Below are 17511 nucleotides of genomic sequence, written 5' to 3'. Positions count from 1 at the left end.
TCAGAATCTACAAAAAAAGTGTTTCAAAACTTCTCTGTCAAAAGGAATGTTCAACTCTGTGAGTTGAATGCACACACCACAAAGAAGATTCAGAGAATTCTTCTGTCTAGTTTTTATATGAAGATATTTCCTTTCCACCACAGGCCTCAAAGCCCTCCAAATGTCCACTTGCCATTTCTAGAAAAACAGTGTTTCAAAACTGCTCTATCAAAAGATAGGTTCAGCTCTGTGAGCTAAATGCTCACATCACAGAGATGATTGTGAGAATGCTTCTGTCTAGTTTTTGTGTGATGGTGTTCCGTTTCCAACGAATTCATAAAAGCATTCCAAATATCCACTTGCGCATTCTATAAAAAGAGTGTTTCAAAACCACTCTGTCAAAAGGAATGTTCAACTCTGTGAGATGAATGCGCACATCACAAAGAAGTTTGAGTGACTGCTTCTGTCAGCTTGTTACGCGAACATATTTCCTTACCAGCACAGGCCTCAAAGCGCCCCAAATGTCCACTTGCAGATTCTAGAAAAAGAGTGTTTCAAAACCGCTATATGAAAAGAAGAGTTCAGCTCAGTGAGTTGAATGCACACCTCACACAGAAGTTTGTGAGAATGCTTCTGTCTAGTTTTTGTGGGAAGGTGTCCGGTTTCCAGAGAATTCCTATAAGCATTCCATATATCCACTTGCACATTCTATAAAAAGAGTGTTTCAAAACTTCTCTGTCAAAAGCAATGTTCAAGTCTGTGAGTTGAATGCACATACCACAAAGAAGGTTCAGAGAATGTTTCTCTGTACTCGTTATGTGAAGATACTACCTTTTCCACCACAGGCCTCAAAGCCCTCCAAATGTCCAGTTTCAGATTCTAGAAAAAGTGTGTTTCAAAAGAGCTCTATCAAAAGTAAGGTTCACATCTCTGAGTTGAGAGCAAACATCAAAAAGGAGTTTGTGAGATTGCTTCAGCCTCGTTTTTCTGTGAGTATATCCCGTTTCCAGCAAATTCCTATAAGTGGTCCAAATATCCACATGCGGATTCTGCAAAAAGAGTGTTTCAAACTGCTCTACCAAAAGGAATGTTCAACTCTGTGAGTTCAATGCACACATCACAAAGTGGTTTCTGAGAATGCTTCTCTCTAGTTTTTGTGAAGATATTTCCTTTTCCACCAGAGGCCTCAGAGCTCTCCCAATGTCCAATTGCATATTATACAAAAATAGAGTTTCATGGCTGCTCTAACAAAAAGAAAGTACCACACGGTAAGTTGAATGCAAGCAACACAAAGTAGTTTCTGAGAATGATTCTTTCTAGGTTGTATGTGAAGATATTGCCTTTTCGACCAGAGGACTCACAGCTTTCCGAATGACTACTTGCATATACTGCAAAAAGAGTGTTTCAAAACTGCTCCATGAAAAGAAAAGTTAGCCTCCGTGAGTTGAATGCACTCATCACACAGAAGTTTCTGAGAATGCTTCTGTGTATTTTTTGTGTGAAGGTGTCCCGTTTCCAAAGAATTCCTATAAGCGGTCCAAATTTCCACTTGCAGATTCTACAAAAAGAGTGTTTCAAAACTTCTCTGTCAAAAGGAGTGTTCAACCCTGTGAGTTGAATGCACGCACCATAAAGAAGATTCAGAGAGTGCTTCTGTCTAGTTTTTATGTGAAGATATTTCCTTTTCACCACAGGCCTCAAAGCGCTCCAAATATTCACTTGCCGATTCTAGAAAAAGATTGTTTCAAAACTGCTCTATCAAAAGACAGGTTCAGCTCTGTCAGCTGAATGCTCACATCAGGCAGAAGATTGTGAGAATGCTTCAGTCTCATTTTTGTGTGAGGATGTCCCCTTTCCAGCAAATTCCTATAAGTGGTCCAAATATCCACATACAGATTCTACAAAAAGAGTGTTTCAAAACTTCTCTGTCAAAAGGAATGTTCAACTCTGTGAGTTGAATGCACGTACCACAAAGAAGTTTGAGAGATTGCTTCTGTCTACTTGTTATATAAAGATATTTCCTTACCAGCACAGGCCTCAAAGCGCTCCAAAGTCCGGTTGCAGATTCTAGAAAAAGAGTGTTTCAAAACTGCTCTATCAAAAGAAAAGTTCCCCTCTGTGAGTTGAATGCACACATCACACAGAAGTTTGTGAGAATGCTTCCGTCTAGTTATTGTGTGAAGGTTTCCCGTTTCCAACGAATTCCTCTAAGCGTTCCAAATATCCACTTGTAGATTCTATAAAAAGAGTGTTTCAAAACTTCTCAGTCAAAAGGAATGTTCAACTATGTGAGTTGAATGCACGTACCACAAACAAGTTTCAGAGAATGCTTCTGTCTACTTCTTATGTGAAGATACTTCCTTTTCCACCACAAGCCTCAAAGCGCTCCAAATGTCCAGTTGCAGATTCTAGAAAAAGAGTGTTTCAAAACTGCTCTATAAAAAGTAAGGTTCACATCTGTGAGTTGAGAGCACACATCAGAAAGGAGTTTGTGAGAATGCTTCAGTCTATTTTTTGTGTGAGGATATCCCGTTTCCAGCAAATTCCTATAAGTGGTCCAAATATCCACATGAAGATTCTACAAAAATAGTGTTTCAAAACTGCTCTAACAAAAGGAATATTCAGCTCTGTGTGTTGAATGCGTGCATCACAAAGTGGTTTCTGAGAATGCTCCTGTCTAGGTTTTTTGTGAAGATATTTCGTTTTCCACCAGAGGCCTCAGAGCTCTCCCAATGTCCAATTGCAGATCACACAAAAACAGTGTTTCATGGCTGCTCTAACAAAAAGAATATTCCACTCTGTGAGTTGAATGCGAGCAACACAAAGTAGTTTCTGAGAATGATTCTTTCTAGTTAATATATGAAGATATTGCCTTTTCGACCACAGGACTCATAGCTTTCCGAATCACCACTTGCATATACTGCAAAAAGAGTGTTTCAAAGCTGCTCCATGAAAAGAAAGGTTAAACTCCGTGAGTTCAATGCACTCATCACAGAGAAGTTTGTGAGAATGCTTCTGTCTAGTTTTTGTGTGAAGGTGTCCCGTTTCCAACGAATTCCTATAAGCGGTCCAAATTTCCACTTGCAGATTCTAGAAAATGATAGTTTCAAAACTGCCCTATCAAAAGAATGTTCAGCTCTGTGAATTGAATGCACACATCACACAGAATTTTGTGAGAATGCTTCTGTGTAGTTTTTGTGTGAAGGTGTCCCGTTTCCAACGCATTCCTCTAAGCATTCCAAATATCCACTTGCAGATTCTATAAAAAGAATGTTTCAAAACTTCTCAGTCAAAAGGAATGTTCAACTCTGTGAGTTGAACACACCTACCACAAAGAAGGTTCAGAGAATGCTTCTGTCTACTTGTTATGTGTAGATACTTCCTTTTCCACCACAGGCCTCAAAGCACTCCAAATGTCCAGTTGCAGATTCTAGAAAAAGAGTGTTTCAAAACTGCTCTATCAAAAGTAAGGTTCGCATCTGTGAGTTGAGAGCACACATCACTAAGGCGTTTGTCAGAATGTTTCCGTGTGGTTTTTGTGTGAGGATGTCCCGTTTCCAGCAAATTCCTATAAGTAGTCCAAATATCCACATGCGCAGTCCACAAAAAGAGTGTTTCAAAACTGCTCTAACAAAAGGAATGTTCAACTCTGTGAGTTGAACGCGCACATCACAAAGTGCTTTCTGAAAATTCTTCTTTCTAGGTTTTTTGTGAAGATACTTCGTTTTCCACCAGAGTCCTCAGAGCTCTCCCAATGTCCAATTGCAGATTATACAAAAACAGTTTTTCATGGCTGCTCTAACAAAAGGAATGTTCCGCTCTTTGAGTTGAATGCGAGCAACGCAAGGTAGTTTCTGAGAATGATTCTTTCTAGGTTATATGTGAAGATATTGCCTTTTCGACCACAGACCTCATAGCTTTCGGAATGACCACTGGCATATACTGCAAAAAGAGTGTTTCAAAACTGCTCCATGAAAAGAAAGGTTAAACTCCGTGAGTTGAATGCACTCATCATAGAGAAGTTTGTGAGAATGCTTCTGTCTAGTTTTTGTGTGAAGGTGTCCCGTTTCCAGTGAATTCGTATAAGCGGTCCAAGTTTCCACCTGCAGATTCTACAAAAAGAATGTTTCAAAACTTCTCTGTTAATAGGAATGTTGAATTCTGTGAGTTGAATGCACACACCACAAAGAAGATTCAGAGAATACATCTGTCTAGTTTTTGTGTGAAGATATTCCCTTTCCACCACAGGCCTCAAAGCACTCCAAATGTCCACTTGCCGATTCTAGAAAAAGAGTGTTTCCAAACTGCTCTAACAAAAAACAGGTTCAGCTCTGTGAGCTGAATGCTCACATCACACAGAAGATTGTGAGAATGCTTCTGTTTGGTTTTTGCCTGAGGGTGTCCCGTTTCCAACGAATTCCTATAAGCATTCAAAATATCCACTTGCACATTCTATAAAAGGAGTGTTTCAAAACTACTCTTTCAAAAGGAATATTCAAGTCTGTGAGATGAATGCACACACCACAAAGAAGTTTGAGAGATTGCTTCTGTCTGCTTGTTATGTGAAGATATTTCCTTACCAGCACAGGCCTCAAAATGCTCCAAATATACACTTGCAGATTCGAGAAAAAGAATGTTTCAAAACTGCTCTATTAAAAGGAAGCTTCAACTCTGTGAGTAGAATGCACTGAACACACAGAAGTTTCTGAGAATGCTTCTGTCTAGTTTTTATGTGAAGATATTTCCTTTTCCAACAGAGGCTTCAAAGCACACCAAATAGACACTTGCAGATTCTACAAAAGGAGTGTTTCAAAACTGTACTATCAAAAGGATCGTTCAAGTCCGTTAGTTGAATGGACACAACACAAAGAAGTTTCTGAGAATGCTTCTGTCTATTGTTTATGAGAAGACATTTCTTTTCATGCATAGGCCTCAAAGCCCTCCAAATATGCAAATGCAGATTATTCAAAAAGTGTGTTTCAAAACTGCTCTATGAAAATAAAGTTTCAACTCAGTGAGTTGAATGCACGTATTGTGAAGAAGTTTTTGAGAATGTTTCTGTCTAGTTTTTAGGTGAAGATATTTCATTTCCCAGCATAGGCCTCAAAGCACTCCAAATATCCAGCTGTCCACTTGCAGATTCTACAAAAGGAGTGTTTCAAAACTGCTCTTTGTAAAGGAAGGTTCAAGTCTGTGAGTTGAACGCACTCATCAGAAAGAAGTTTCTGAGAATGGTTCTATCTAGTTTTCATGTGCATGTATTTCCTTTTCCACTAGATGCCTCAATCTCACCAAATATCCACTTGCAGTTTCCACAAAAAGAGTTTTGCAGAACTGCTCCGTGAAAAGGAATGTTCAACTCTGTGAGTTCAATCCCTACATGACATAGAAGTTTCTGATAATGCTTCTGACTAGTTTGTATATGAAGATATTTCCTTTTCCAGCATAAGCCTCAAAGAGCTCCAATTACCACTTGCGGATTCTCCAAAAAAAGTGTTTCAAAACTGGTCTATCGACAGGAATGTTCAACTCTGTGAGTTGAATGCACTCATCACAAAGAAGTTTCTGAGAATGCTTCCATCTGGCTTTTATGCAATGATGTTTCCTTTTGTAGCGTAGGCCTCAAAGCGCTCCAAATATCCACTTCCAGATTCTACAAAAAGGGTGTTTCAAAACTGCTCTATCAAAAGGCAGGTTGAACTCTGTGAGTTGAATGCACAAAGCACAGGGAGCTTTCTGAGAATCCTTTTGTCTAGTGTCTATGTGAAGATATTTCCTTTTCCAGCATAGGCCTCAAAGCACTCCATCCATCCATTGAAGATCCTACTAATAGAGCGTTTCAAAACTTTTCTATCAAAAGAAATGTTGAACCCTGTGAGTTCAATGCACATATCACAAAGAAGTTTCTGAGAATGCTTTGTTCACTTTTTACGTGAAGATATTTCCTTCTCCAGCATAGGCCACAAAGCTCTCCATATATCCACTTGCAGATTCTACTAAAAGAGTGTTTCGAAACTGCTCTTTCAAAAGAAAGCTTCAAGTCTGTGAGTTGAATGCACTCATCACAAAGACGTTTCTGAGAATTCTTCTGTCTAGTTTTTATGTGAAGATGTTTCCATTTAAAGCATAGGCCACATATCGCTCCAAATATTCACTTTGCAGATTATACAAAAAGGGTGTTTCGAAACTTCTCTATCAATTGGAAGGTTCAACTCTGTGTGTTCAATGTACTCATCACAAAGAAGCCTCTGAAAATGCTTCTGTCTAGTTTTTATGTGAAGATATTTCCTTTTCTAACACAGGCCTCAAAGCGTTCCGAATAAACACTTGCAGATTCTACAAAAGGAGTGATTCAAAACTATTCTATCAAAACGAACGTTCAAGTCTGTGAGTCGAATGCACTCATTACAAAGAGGTTTCACAGAATGCTTCTGTCTAGTTTTTATGGGATGATATTTCTTTTTCCATAATTGACCTAAAAACTCTCCAAATATCCACCTTCAGATGGTACTGAAAGAGTGTTTCAAAACTGCCCTATCAAAAGGAAGTTTCAATTCTGTGAGTTGAATGCACTCATCACACAGAGGGTACTGAGAATGCTTCTGTCTAGTTTTATGTGAAGATATTTCCTTTTCCTTGCATAGGCCTCAAATCGCTCCAAATATCCACTTGCAGATTTTACAAAAAGAGTGTTTCCAAACTGTTCTTTCAAAACACAGGTTCAACTGTGTGAGTGGAATGCATGCATTGCGAAGAAGTTTCTGAGTATGCTTCTGTCTTGTTTTTAAGTGAAGATATTTCATTTCCCAGCATAGGCCTTAAAGGGCTCCAAATATCCAATTACAGATTCTACAAGAGGAGTGTTTCAAACTGCTCTTTCAAAAGGAAAGTTCAATTCTATGAGGTGAATGCACTCATCACTAAGAAGTTTCTGAGAATGCTTCAGTCTATCTTTAATGTAAAGATAATTCCTTTTCCAGCATAGGCCTCAAATCGTCCCAAACATCCACTAGCAAATTCTACAAAAGGAATGTTGCAAAACTGAGCTATCAAAAGGAAGATTCCGCTATGTGAGTTGAATGCATAAAGCACAAGAAAGTTTCTGATAATGCTTCCGTCTAGTTCTCATGTGAAGATATTTCCTTTTCCAGCATAGGCCTCAAATCGCTCCAAATATTCACTTGCAGATACTACGAAAAGGGTGGTTCAAAACTTCTGTATGAAAAGAAAGGTTCAACTCCTTGAGTTGAATGCACTCATCACAAAGAAGTTTCTGAGAATGCTTCTGTCCAGTTTGTATTCGAAGATATTTCCTTTTCCAGCATAGGCCTCAAAGGGCTCCATGTATGCACTTGCAGATTCTACAAAAAGAGTGTTTCAAAACTGATCTTTCAAAAGGAAGCTTCAACTCTGTGAGTTGAATGCACTCATGACAAAGGCGTTTCTGAGAATTCTTCTGTCTAGTTTTCATGTGAAGATATTTCCATTTAAAGCATAGGCCTCAAATTGCTCCAAATATTCACTTGCAGATTCTACGAAAACGGTGTTTCAAAACTTCTCTATCAATTGGTAGGTTCAACTCTGTGAGTTGAACGTACTCATCACAAAAAAGTTTCTGAGAATGCTTCTGTCTAGTTTTTAAGTGAAGATATTTCCTTTTCCAACATAGGCCTCAAAGCGCTCTGAATAAACACTTGCAGATTCTACAAAAGGAGTGTTTCAGAACTGTTTTATCAAAAGGAGGTTTCAACCCTGTGAGTAGAATGCACTCATCACGAAGAAGTTTCTGAGAATACTTCCGTCTAGTTTTATGGGAAGATATTTCCTTTTCCAGCATAGGCCTCAAAGCGCTCCAAATAAACACTTGCAGATTCTACAAAAAGAGGGTTTCCAAACTTCTCTATCAAAAGGAACGTTCAAGTCTGTGAGGTGAATGCACTCATCACACAGAAGCTTGTGAGAATGCTTCTGTCTAGTTTTTAGGTGAAGATATTTCATTTCGCAGTATAGGCCTCAAAGCGCTCCAAATATCCACTTGCAGATTCTACAAAAAGAGTGTTTCAAAACTGCTTTTTCAAAAGGAAGGTTCAAGTCTGTGAGTTGAATGCACTCATCAGGAAGAAGTTTCTGAGAATGGTTCTATCTAGTTTTCATCTGCATGTATTTCCTTTTCCACTAGATGCCACAATCGCACCAAATATCCACTTATAGTTTCCACAAAAAGCGTGTTGTGGAACTGCTCCATTAAAAGGAATGTTCAACTCTGTGAGTTCAATCCCCACATGATATAGAAGTTTCTGATAATGATTCTATTTAGTTTGTATATGAAGATATTTACTTTTCCATCTTAAGCCTCAAAGAGCTCCAAATATCCATTTGCGGATTCTACAAAAACAGTGTTTCAAAACTGGTCTATCAAAAGGAATGTTCAACTATGTGAGTTGAATGCACTCATCACAAAGAAGTTTCTGAGAATGCTTCCATCTAGTTTTTATGTGAAGATATTTCCTTTTCCAGCATAGGCCTCAAAGCCCTCCAAATATCCACTTGCAGATTCTACAAAAAGAGTGTTTCAAAACTGCTCTATCAAAAGGGAGGTTGAACTCTGTGAGTTGAATGCACAAAGCACAGGGAACTTCTGAGAATGCTTTTGTCTAGTTTCTACGTGAAGATACATCCTTTTCCAGCATAGGCCTTAAGGCACTCCATCCATCCACTTGAAGATTCTACTAAAAGAGTGTTTCAATCTTCTCTATCAAAAGAGAGGTTCAACTCTGTGATTTCAATGCACACGTCACAGAGAAGTTTCTGAGAATGCTTCTGTCCAGTTTTTATGTGAAGATATTTCCTTTTCCAATATAGGCCACAAAGTGCTCCATATATCAACTTGCAGATTCTACAAAAAGAGTGTTTCCAAACTGCTCTATCAAAAGGCAGGTTCAACTCTGTGAGTTGAATGCACGCATCGTGAAGGAGTTTCTGAGAATGCTTCTGTCTAGTTTTTTTGTGAGGATATTTCCTTTTCCAAATAGGCCTCAAAGCGCTCCAAATATACACTTGCAGATTCTACAAACAGAGTGCTTCAAAAGTGTTCTATCAAAAGGAAGGTTCAATTCTGTGAGTAGAATGCACTTATCAGAAAGAAGTTTCACAGAATGGTTCTGTCTAGTTTTTATGTGAAGATATTTCCTTTTCCAACATAGGCCTCAAAGCTCTCCCAATAGACACTTGCAGATTCTACAAAAGGAGTGTTTCAAAACTGTTCTATCAAAAGGAACGTTCGAGTCGGTGAGTTGAAAGCACTCATCACACAGAAGTTTCTGAGAATGCATCTGTCTAGTTTTTATGTGAAGATATTTCCTTTTCCAGCAAAGGCCTCAAATCGCTCCAAATATCCACTTGCACATTTTACAAAAAGGGTGGTTCCAAACTGCTCTACAAAAGGCAGCTGCAACACTGAGAGTTGAATGCACACATCACAAAGAAGTTTCTGAGAATGCTTCTGTCTAGTTTTTAAGTGAAGATATTTCCTTTTCCAACATTGGCCTCAAAGCGCTCCAAATAGACACTTGCAGATTCTACAAAAGGAGTGTTTCAAAACTGTTCTATCAAAAGGAACGTTCGAGTCGGTGAGTTGAAAGCACACATCACAGAGAAATTTCTGAGAATGCTTCTGTCTAGTGTTTATATGAAGATATTTCCTTTTTAAGCATAGGCCTCAAAGCCCTCCAAGTGTGCAGTTGCAGATTCTACAAAACGTGTTTTTCAAAACTGCTCTACAAAAAGAAAGCTTCAACTCTGTGACTTGAATGCAACGTATTGCGAAGAAGTTTGTGAGAATGCTTCTGTCTAGTTTTTAGGTAAAGATATTTCATTTCCCAGCATAGGCCTCAAAGCACTCCAAATATCCACTTGCAGATTCTGCAAAAAGAGTGCTTCAAAATTGCTCTTTGAAAATTAAGGTTCAAGTCTGTGAGTTGAATGCACTCATCACAAAGAAGTTTCTGAGAATGGTTCTATCTGGTTTTCATCTGCATTTATTTCCTTTTCCACTAGATGCCGGAATCACACCAAATATCCACTTGCAGTTTCCACAAAAAGAGTGTTGTAGCACTGCTCCATGAAAAGGAATGTTCAACTCTGTGAGTTCAATCCCCACATGACATAGAAGTTTCGGATAATGCTTCTGTCTAGTTTGTATATGAAGATATTTCCTTTTCCAGCATAAGCCTCAAAGAGCTCCCAATATCCACTTGCGGATTCTACAAAAAGAGTGTTTCAAAACTGGTCTATCAAAAGGTATGTTCAACTCTGTGAGTTGAATGCACTCATCACAAAGAAGTTTCTGGGAATGCTTCCATCTAGCTTTTATGCAATGATATTACCTTTTGCAGCATAGGCCTCAAAGCGCTCCAAATATCCAATTGCAGATTCTACAGAAAGAGTGTTTCAAAACTGCTCTATCGAAAGGCATGTTGAACTCTGTGAATTGAATGCACAAAGTACAGGGAACGTTCTGAGAATGCTATTGTCTAGTTTCTACGTGAGGATACGACCTTTTCCAGCCTAGGCCTTAAAGCACTTCATCCATCCACTTGAAGATTCTACTAAAAGAGTGTTTCAATCTTCTCTATCAAAAGAGAGGTTCAACTCCGTGATTTCAATGCACACGTCACAAAGAAGTTTCTGAGAATGCTTCTGTCTAGTTTTTATGTGAAGATATTTTCTTTTCCAGCAGAGGCCTCAAAGTGCTCCATATATCCACTTGCAGATTCTACAAAAAGAGTGTTTCCAAACTGCTCTATCAAAAGGCAGGTTCAACTCTGTGAGTTGAATGCACGCATCATGAAGAAGTTTCTGAGAATGCTTCCGTCTAGTTTTTAGGTGAAGATATTTCATTTCCCAGCATAGACCTCAAAGCTCTCCAAATATTCACTTGCAGATTCTACAAAAAGAGTGTTCCAAAACTGCTCTTTCAAAAGGAAGGTTCATGTCTGTGAGTTGAATGCACTCATCACCAAGAAGTTTCTGAGAATGCCTCTGTCTAGTTTTTATGTGAAGATATTTCCTTTTCCTGCATAGGACTGAAATCGCTCCAAACATCCTTCAGGAAATTCTAAAAAAGGAGGGTTTCAAAACTGCACTATCGAAAGGAAGATTCCACTATGTGAGTTGAATGCATAAAGCACATGGAAACTTCGGAGAATACCTCCATCTAGTTCTCATGTGAAGATATTTCCTTTTCCAGTTTTGGCCTCTTAGCACTCCAAATATCCACTTGCAGATTCTAGAACAAAAGCGTTTCAAAACTGCTCTATGAAAAGGAAATTTCAACTCGGTGAGTTGAATGCACACATCGGAAAAATTTTCTGAGAATGCTTCGGTCTACTGTTTATGTGAAGATATTTCCTTTTCCAGCATAGGCCTCAAATTGCTCCAAATATCCACTTGCAGATTCTACAAAAATAGTGTTTCAAATGTGTTCTATGAAAAGGAAGGTTCAATTTTGTGAGTAGAATGACCTCATCACAAAGAAGATTCTCAGAATGCTTCTGTCTAATTTTTATGTGAAGATATTTCCTTTTGCAACAGAAGCCTCAAAGGGCTCCAAATAGAAACTTGCAGATTCTACAACAGGAGTGTTTCAAAACTCTTCTATCAAAAGGAACTTTCAAGTCGGTGATTTGAATGCACAAAGCACGGGGATCTTTCTCAGAATGCGTTTGTCTAGTTTCTACGTGAAGATATTTCCTTTTCCAGCATAGGCGTCAAAGCACTCCATCCATTCACTTGAAGATTCTCCTAAAAGAGTGTTTCAAACTTCTCTATCAAAAAAGCGGATCAACTCTGTGAGTTCAATGCGCAAGTCACAAAGAAGTTTCTAAGAATGCTTCTGTCCAGATTTTATGTGCAGATATTTGCTTTTCCAGCATAGGCCTCATACCGCTTCATATATCCACTTGCAGATTCTACAAAAAGAGTGTTTCCCAGCTGCTCTAACAAAAGACAGGTTCAAATCCGTGACTTGAATGCCCGCATCATGAACAAGTTTCTGAGAATGCTTCTGTCTGGTTTTTAGGTGAAGATATTTCATTTCACAGTGTAGGCCTCAAAGCTCTCCAAATATCCACTTGCAGATTCTACAAATAGAGTGTTTCAAAACTGCTTTTTCAAAAGGAAGGTTCAAGTCTGTGAGTTGAATGCACTCATCACAAAGAAGTTTCTGAGAATGCTTCTGTCTAGTTTTTATGTGAAGATATTTCCTTTTCCAGCATAGGCCTCAAATCGCTCCAAACATCCTTCAGCAAATTCTACAAAAGGAGGGTTCTAAAACTGCGATATCAAAAGGAAGTTTCCACTATGTGAGTTGAATGCATAAAGCACACGGTAGTTTCTGAGAATGTTTCCGTCTTGTTCTCTTGTGAAGATATTTCCTTTTCCAGTGTTGGCCTCTTAGCCCTCCAAATATCCACTTGCAGATTCTAGAAAAAGAGTGATTCAATGCTGCTCAATCAAAAGGAAGGTTAAACGCAGTGAGGTGAATGCGCACATCAGGAAACGTTTCTGAGAATTCTTCTGTCTAGTTTTTATGTGAAGATATTTCCTTTTACAGCATAGGCTTCAAAGCGCTGCAAATATCCAGTTGCAGATTCTACAAAAAGAGTGTTTCAAAACAGTTTTATCAAAAGGAACGTTCAACTCTGTGAGTAGAATGCAGTCATTACAAAGAAGTTTCTGAGAATGCTTCTGCCTCGTTTTTATGTGAAGATATTTCCTTTTCCAACATAGGTCTCTAAGCGCTCCAAATAGACACTTGCATATTCTACAAAAGGAGTGTTTCAAAACTGTTCTATCAATGGGAACGTTCAAGTCGTTGAGTTAAATGCACACATCAAAAAGAAGTTTCTGAGAATGCTTCTGTCTAGTGTTTTTGTGAAGATATTTCCTTTTCAATCATAGGCCTCAAAGCGCTCCAAGTATGCAGTTGCAGATTCTACAAAACGTGGGTTTCAAAACTGCTCTATGAAAAGAAAGGTTCAACTCTCTGAATTGAATGCAACGTATCGTGAAGAAGTTTTTGAGAATGCTTCTGTCTAGTTTTTAGGTGAAGATATTTCATTTCCAAGCATAGGCCTCAAAGCTCTCCGAATATCCACTTGCAGATCCTACAAAAAGTGTGTTTCAAAACTGCTCTTTGAAGAAGAATATTCACTTCTGTAAGTTGAATGCACTCATCAGAAAGAAGTTTCTGAGAATGGTTCTATCTAGTTTTCATCTGCATATATTTCCTTTTCCACTGGATGCCGCAATCGCACCAATGTCCACTTGCAGTTTCCACAAAAAGTGTGTTGCAGAACTGTTCCATGAAAAGGAATGTTCAACTCTGTGTGTTCAATCTCCACATGACATAGAAGTTTCTGATAATGCTTCTCTCTAGCTTGTATATGAAGATATTTCCTTTTCCAGCATAAGCCTGAAAGTGCTCCAAATATCCACTTGCATATTTACAAAAAGGGTGTTTACAAACTGCTCTACAAAAGGCAGCTTCAGCTCTGGGAGTTTAATGCACACATCACAAAGAACTTTCTGAGAATGCTTCTGTCTAGTTTGTATATGAAGATATTTCCTTTCCCAGCAAAAGCCTCAAAGAACTCCAAATATCCACTTGCGGATTCTACAAAAACTGTGTTTCAAAACTGGTCTATCAAAAGGAATGTTCAACACTGTGAGTTGAATGCACTCACCACAAAGAAGTTTCTGAGAATTCTTCCATCTAGCTTTTATGCAATGATATTTCCTTTTGCAGCATAGGCCTCAAAGCGCTTCAAATATACACCTGCAGATTCTACAAAAAGAGGGTTTCAAAACTGCTCTATCAAAAGGCAGGCTGAATTCTGGTGAGTTGAATTCACAAAGCACAGGGAACTTTCTGAGAATGTTTTTGTCTAGTTTCTACGTGAATATATTTCCTTTTCCAGCATAGGTCTCAAAGCTCTCCATCCATCCAACTGAAGATTCTACTAAAAGAGTGTCTCAAACTTCTCTATCAAAAAAGAGATTCAACTCTGTATGTTCAATGCACACGTCACAAAGAAGTTTCTGAGAATGCTTCTGTCCAGTTTCTATGTGAAAATATTTCCTTTTCCAGCATAGGCCTAAAACCGCTCCAAACTTCCTTCAGCAAATTATACAAAAGGAGAGTTTCAAAACTGCGCTATCGAAAGGAAGAATCCACTATGTGAGTTGAAAGCATAAAGCACACGGAAGTTTCTGAGAATGCTTCCGTCTTGTTCTCATGTGAAGGTATTTCCCTTTCCAGTGTTGGCCTCTTAGCATTCCAAATATGCACTTGCAGATTCTAGAAAAAGAGTGTTTCAAAACTGCTCTGTCAAAAGGAAGGTTCAATTCGGTGAGTTGAATGCGCACATCAGGAAAAGTCTCTCAGAATTCTTCTGTCTAGTTTTTATCTGAAGATATTTCCTTTTCCAGCATAGGCCTCAAAGCGCTCAAAATATCCACTTGAAGATTCTAGAAAAAGAGTGTTTCAAAACAGTTCTATCAAAAGTAATGTTCAACTCTGTGAGTAGAATGCAATCATTACAAAGCGGTTTCTGAGAATGCTTCTGCCTAGTTTTTATGTGAAGATATTTCCTTTTCCAACATTGGCCTCAAAGCGCTAGAAGTAGACACTTGCAGATTCTACAAAAGTAGTGTTTCAAAACTGTTCTATCAAAAGCAACTTTCAAGTCTTTGAGCTGAATGGACACATCACAAAGAAGTTTCTGAGAATGCTTCTGTCTAGTGTTTCTGTGAAGAAATTACCTTTTCAAGCAGAGGCCTCAAAGCGCTCCAAGTATGCAGTTGCAGATTCTACAAAACGCGGGTTTCAAAACTGCTCTATGAAAATAAAGTTTCAACTCTGTGAGTTGAATGCAACGTATCGCGAAGAAGTTTCTGAGACTGCTTCTGTCTAGTTTTTAGGTGAAGATATTTCATTTCCCAGCATAGGCCTCAAAGCGCTCCAAATATCCACTTGCAGATCCTACAAAAAGAGTGTTTCAAACCTGCTCTTTGAAAGGAATGTTCATGTCTGTGAGTTCAATGCACTCATCAGAAAGAATTTTCTGAGAATGGTTCTGTCTAGTTTTCGTCTGAATGTATTTCCTTTTCCGCTAGATGCCGCTATCGCACCAAATATCCACTTGCAGTTTCCACAAAAAGAGTGTTGCAGAACTGCTCCATGAAAAGGAATGTTCAACTCTGTGAGTTCAATCCCTACATGGCCTAGAAGTTTCTGATAATTCTTCTGTCTAGTTTGTACATGAAGATATTTCCATTTCCATTATAAGCCTCAAAGAGCTCCAAATATCCACTTGAGGAATCTACAAAATCAGTGTTTCAAAACTGGTCTATCAAAAGGAATGTTCAACCCTGTGAGTTGAATGCACTCATCACAAAGAAGTTTCTGAGAATGTTTCCATCTAGCTTTTATGCAATGATATACCCTTTTGCAGCATCGGCCTGAAATCGATCCAAATATCCACTTGCAGACTCTACGAAAAGAGTGTTTCAAAACTTTTCTATCAAAAGGAAGGTTCAACTCGGTGAGTAGAATGCACTCATTACAAAGAAGTTTCTGAGAATGCTTCTGCCTAGTTTTTATGTGAAGACATTTCCTTTTCCAGCATAGGCTTCAATGCGCTGCAAATATCCACTTGTAGATTCCACAAAAAGAGTATTTCATAACTGCTCTTTCAAAAGGAAGCTTCAAGTCTGTGAGTTGAATGCACTCATCACAAAGAAGTTTCTGAGAATGCCTCTGTCTAGTTTTTATGTGAAGGTGTCCCGTTTCCAACGAATTCCTATCAGCTGTCCAAATTTCCACTTGCAGATTCTAGAAAAAGAGGATTTCAAAACTTCTCCATCAAAAGGAATGTTTAACTCTGTCCGTTGAATGTAGGTACCACAAAGAAGGTTCAGAGAATGCGTCTGCCTACTGGTTATGTGAAGATATTTCCTTTCCACCACAGGCCCCAAAGCGCTCTAAATGTCCACTTGCGATTCTAGAAAAAGAGTGTTTCAAAACTGCTCTATCAAAAGACATGTTCGGCTTTCTGAGCTGAATGCTCACATCACACAGAAGATTGTGAGAGTGCTTCTGTCTAGTTTTTGTGTTAGGGTGTCCCGTTTAAAACGAATTCTTATAAGACATCCAAATATCCACTTGCATATTCTATAAAAAGAGTATTTCAGAAGTACTCTGTCAAAAGGAATGTTCAACTCTGTGATATGAATGCTCACACGACAAATAAGTTTGAGAGATTACTTCTGTCTAATTGCTATGTGAAGATAGTTGCTTACCAGCACAGGCCACAAAGCGCTCCAAATGTCCACTTGCAGATTCTAGAAAAAGAGTGTTTCAAAACTGCTCTATGAAAACAAAAGTTCAGCTGTGTGAGTTGAATGCAGACATCACAGAGAAGTTTGTGAAAATGATTCTGTCTAGTTTTTGTGTGAAGTTGTCCCGTTTTCAACGAATTCCTCTAAGCGTTCCGAATATCCACTTGCAGATTCTATAAAAAGAGTGTTTCAAAACACAGTCAAAAGGAATGTTCAATTCTGTGAATTGAATGCACTTACCACAAAGAAGTTTCAGAGAGTGCTTCTGTCTACTTGCTATGTGAGGATACTTCCTTTTCCACCGCAGGCCTCAAAGCTCTCCAAATGTCCAGTTGCAGATCCTAGAAAAAGAGTGTTTCAAAACTGCTCTATCAAAAGTAAGGTTCACATCCGTGAGTTGAGGGCACACATCACAACGTAATTTCTGAGAATGCTTCAGTCTCGCTTTTGTGTGAGGATGTCCCGTTTCCAGCAAATTCCTATAAGGGGTCCAAATATCCACATGCGGATTCTACAAAAAGAGAGTTTCAAAACTACTCTAACAAAAGGAATCTTCAACTCTGTGCGATGAATGCACACTTCAAAAAGTGGTTTCTGAGAATGCTTCTCTCTGCGTTTTCTGTGAAGATATTTCGTTTTCCACCGGATGCCTCAGAGCTCTCCCAATGTCCAATTGCAGATTATACAAAAACAGGGTTTCATGGCTGCTCTAACAAAAGAAATGTTCCACTCTGTGAGTTGAATGCGAGCAACACAAAGTAGTTTCTGAGAATGATTCTTTCTAGGTTATATGTGAAGATATTGCCTTTTCGACCACAGGCCTCATAGCTTTCCGAAAGACCACTTGCATATACTGCAAAAAGTGTGCTTCAAAACTGCTCCATGAAAAGAAAGGTTAAACTCCGTGAGTTGAATGCACTCATCACAGAGAAGTTTGTGAGAATGCTTCTGTCTAGTTTTTGTGTGAAGATGTCCCGGTTAAAACGAATTCCTATAAGCGGTCCAAATTTCCACTTGCAGATCCTACAAAAAGAATGTTTCGAAACTTCTCTGTCAAAAGGAATGTTCAACTCGGTGGGTTGAATGCACACAGCACAAAAAAGATTCAAAGAATGCTTCTGTCTAGTTTTT

This window comes from Pongo pygmaeus, chromosome 8 (assembly GCF_028885625.2).
Source record: "Pongo pygmaeus isolate AG05252 chromosome 8, NHGRI_mPonPyg2-v2.0_pri, whole genome shotgun sequence".
NCBI lineage: Eukaryota > Metazoa > Chordata > Mammalia > Primates > Hominidae > Pongo > Pongo pygmaeus.
The sequence above is the reverse complement of the archived record's forward strand: the minus strand, read 5'-3'. Positions refer to the sequence as shown.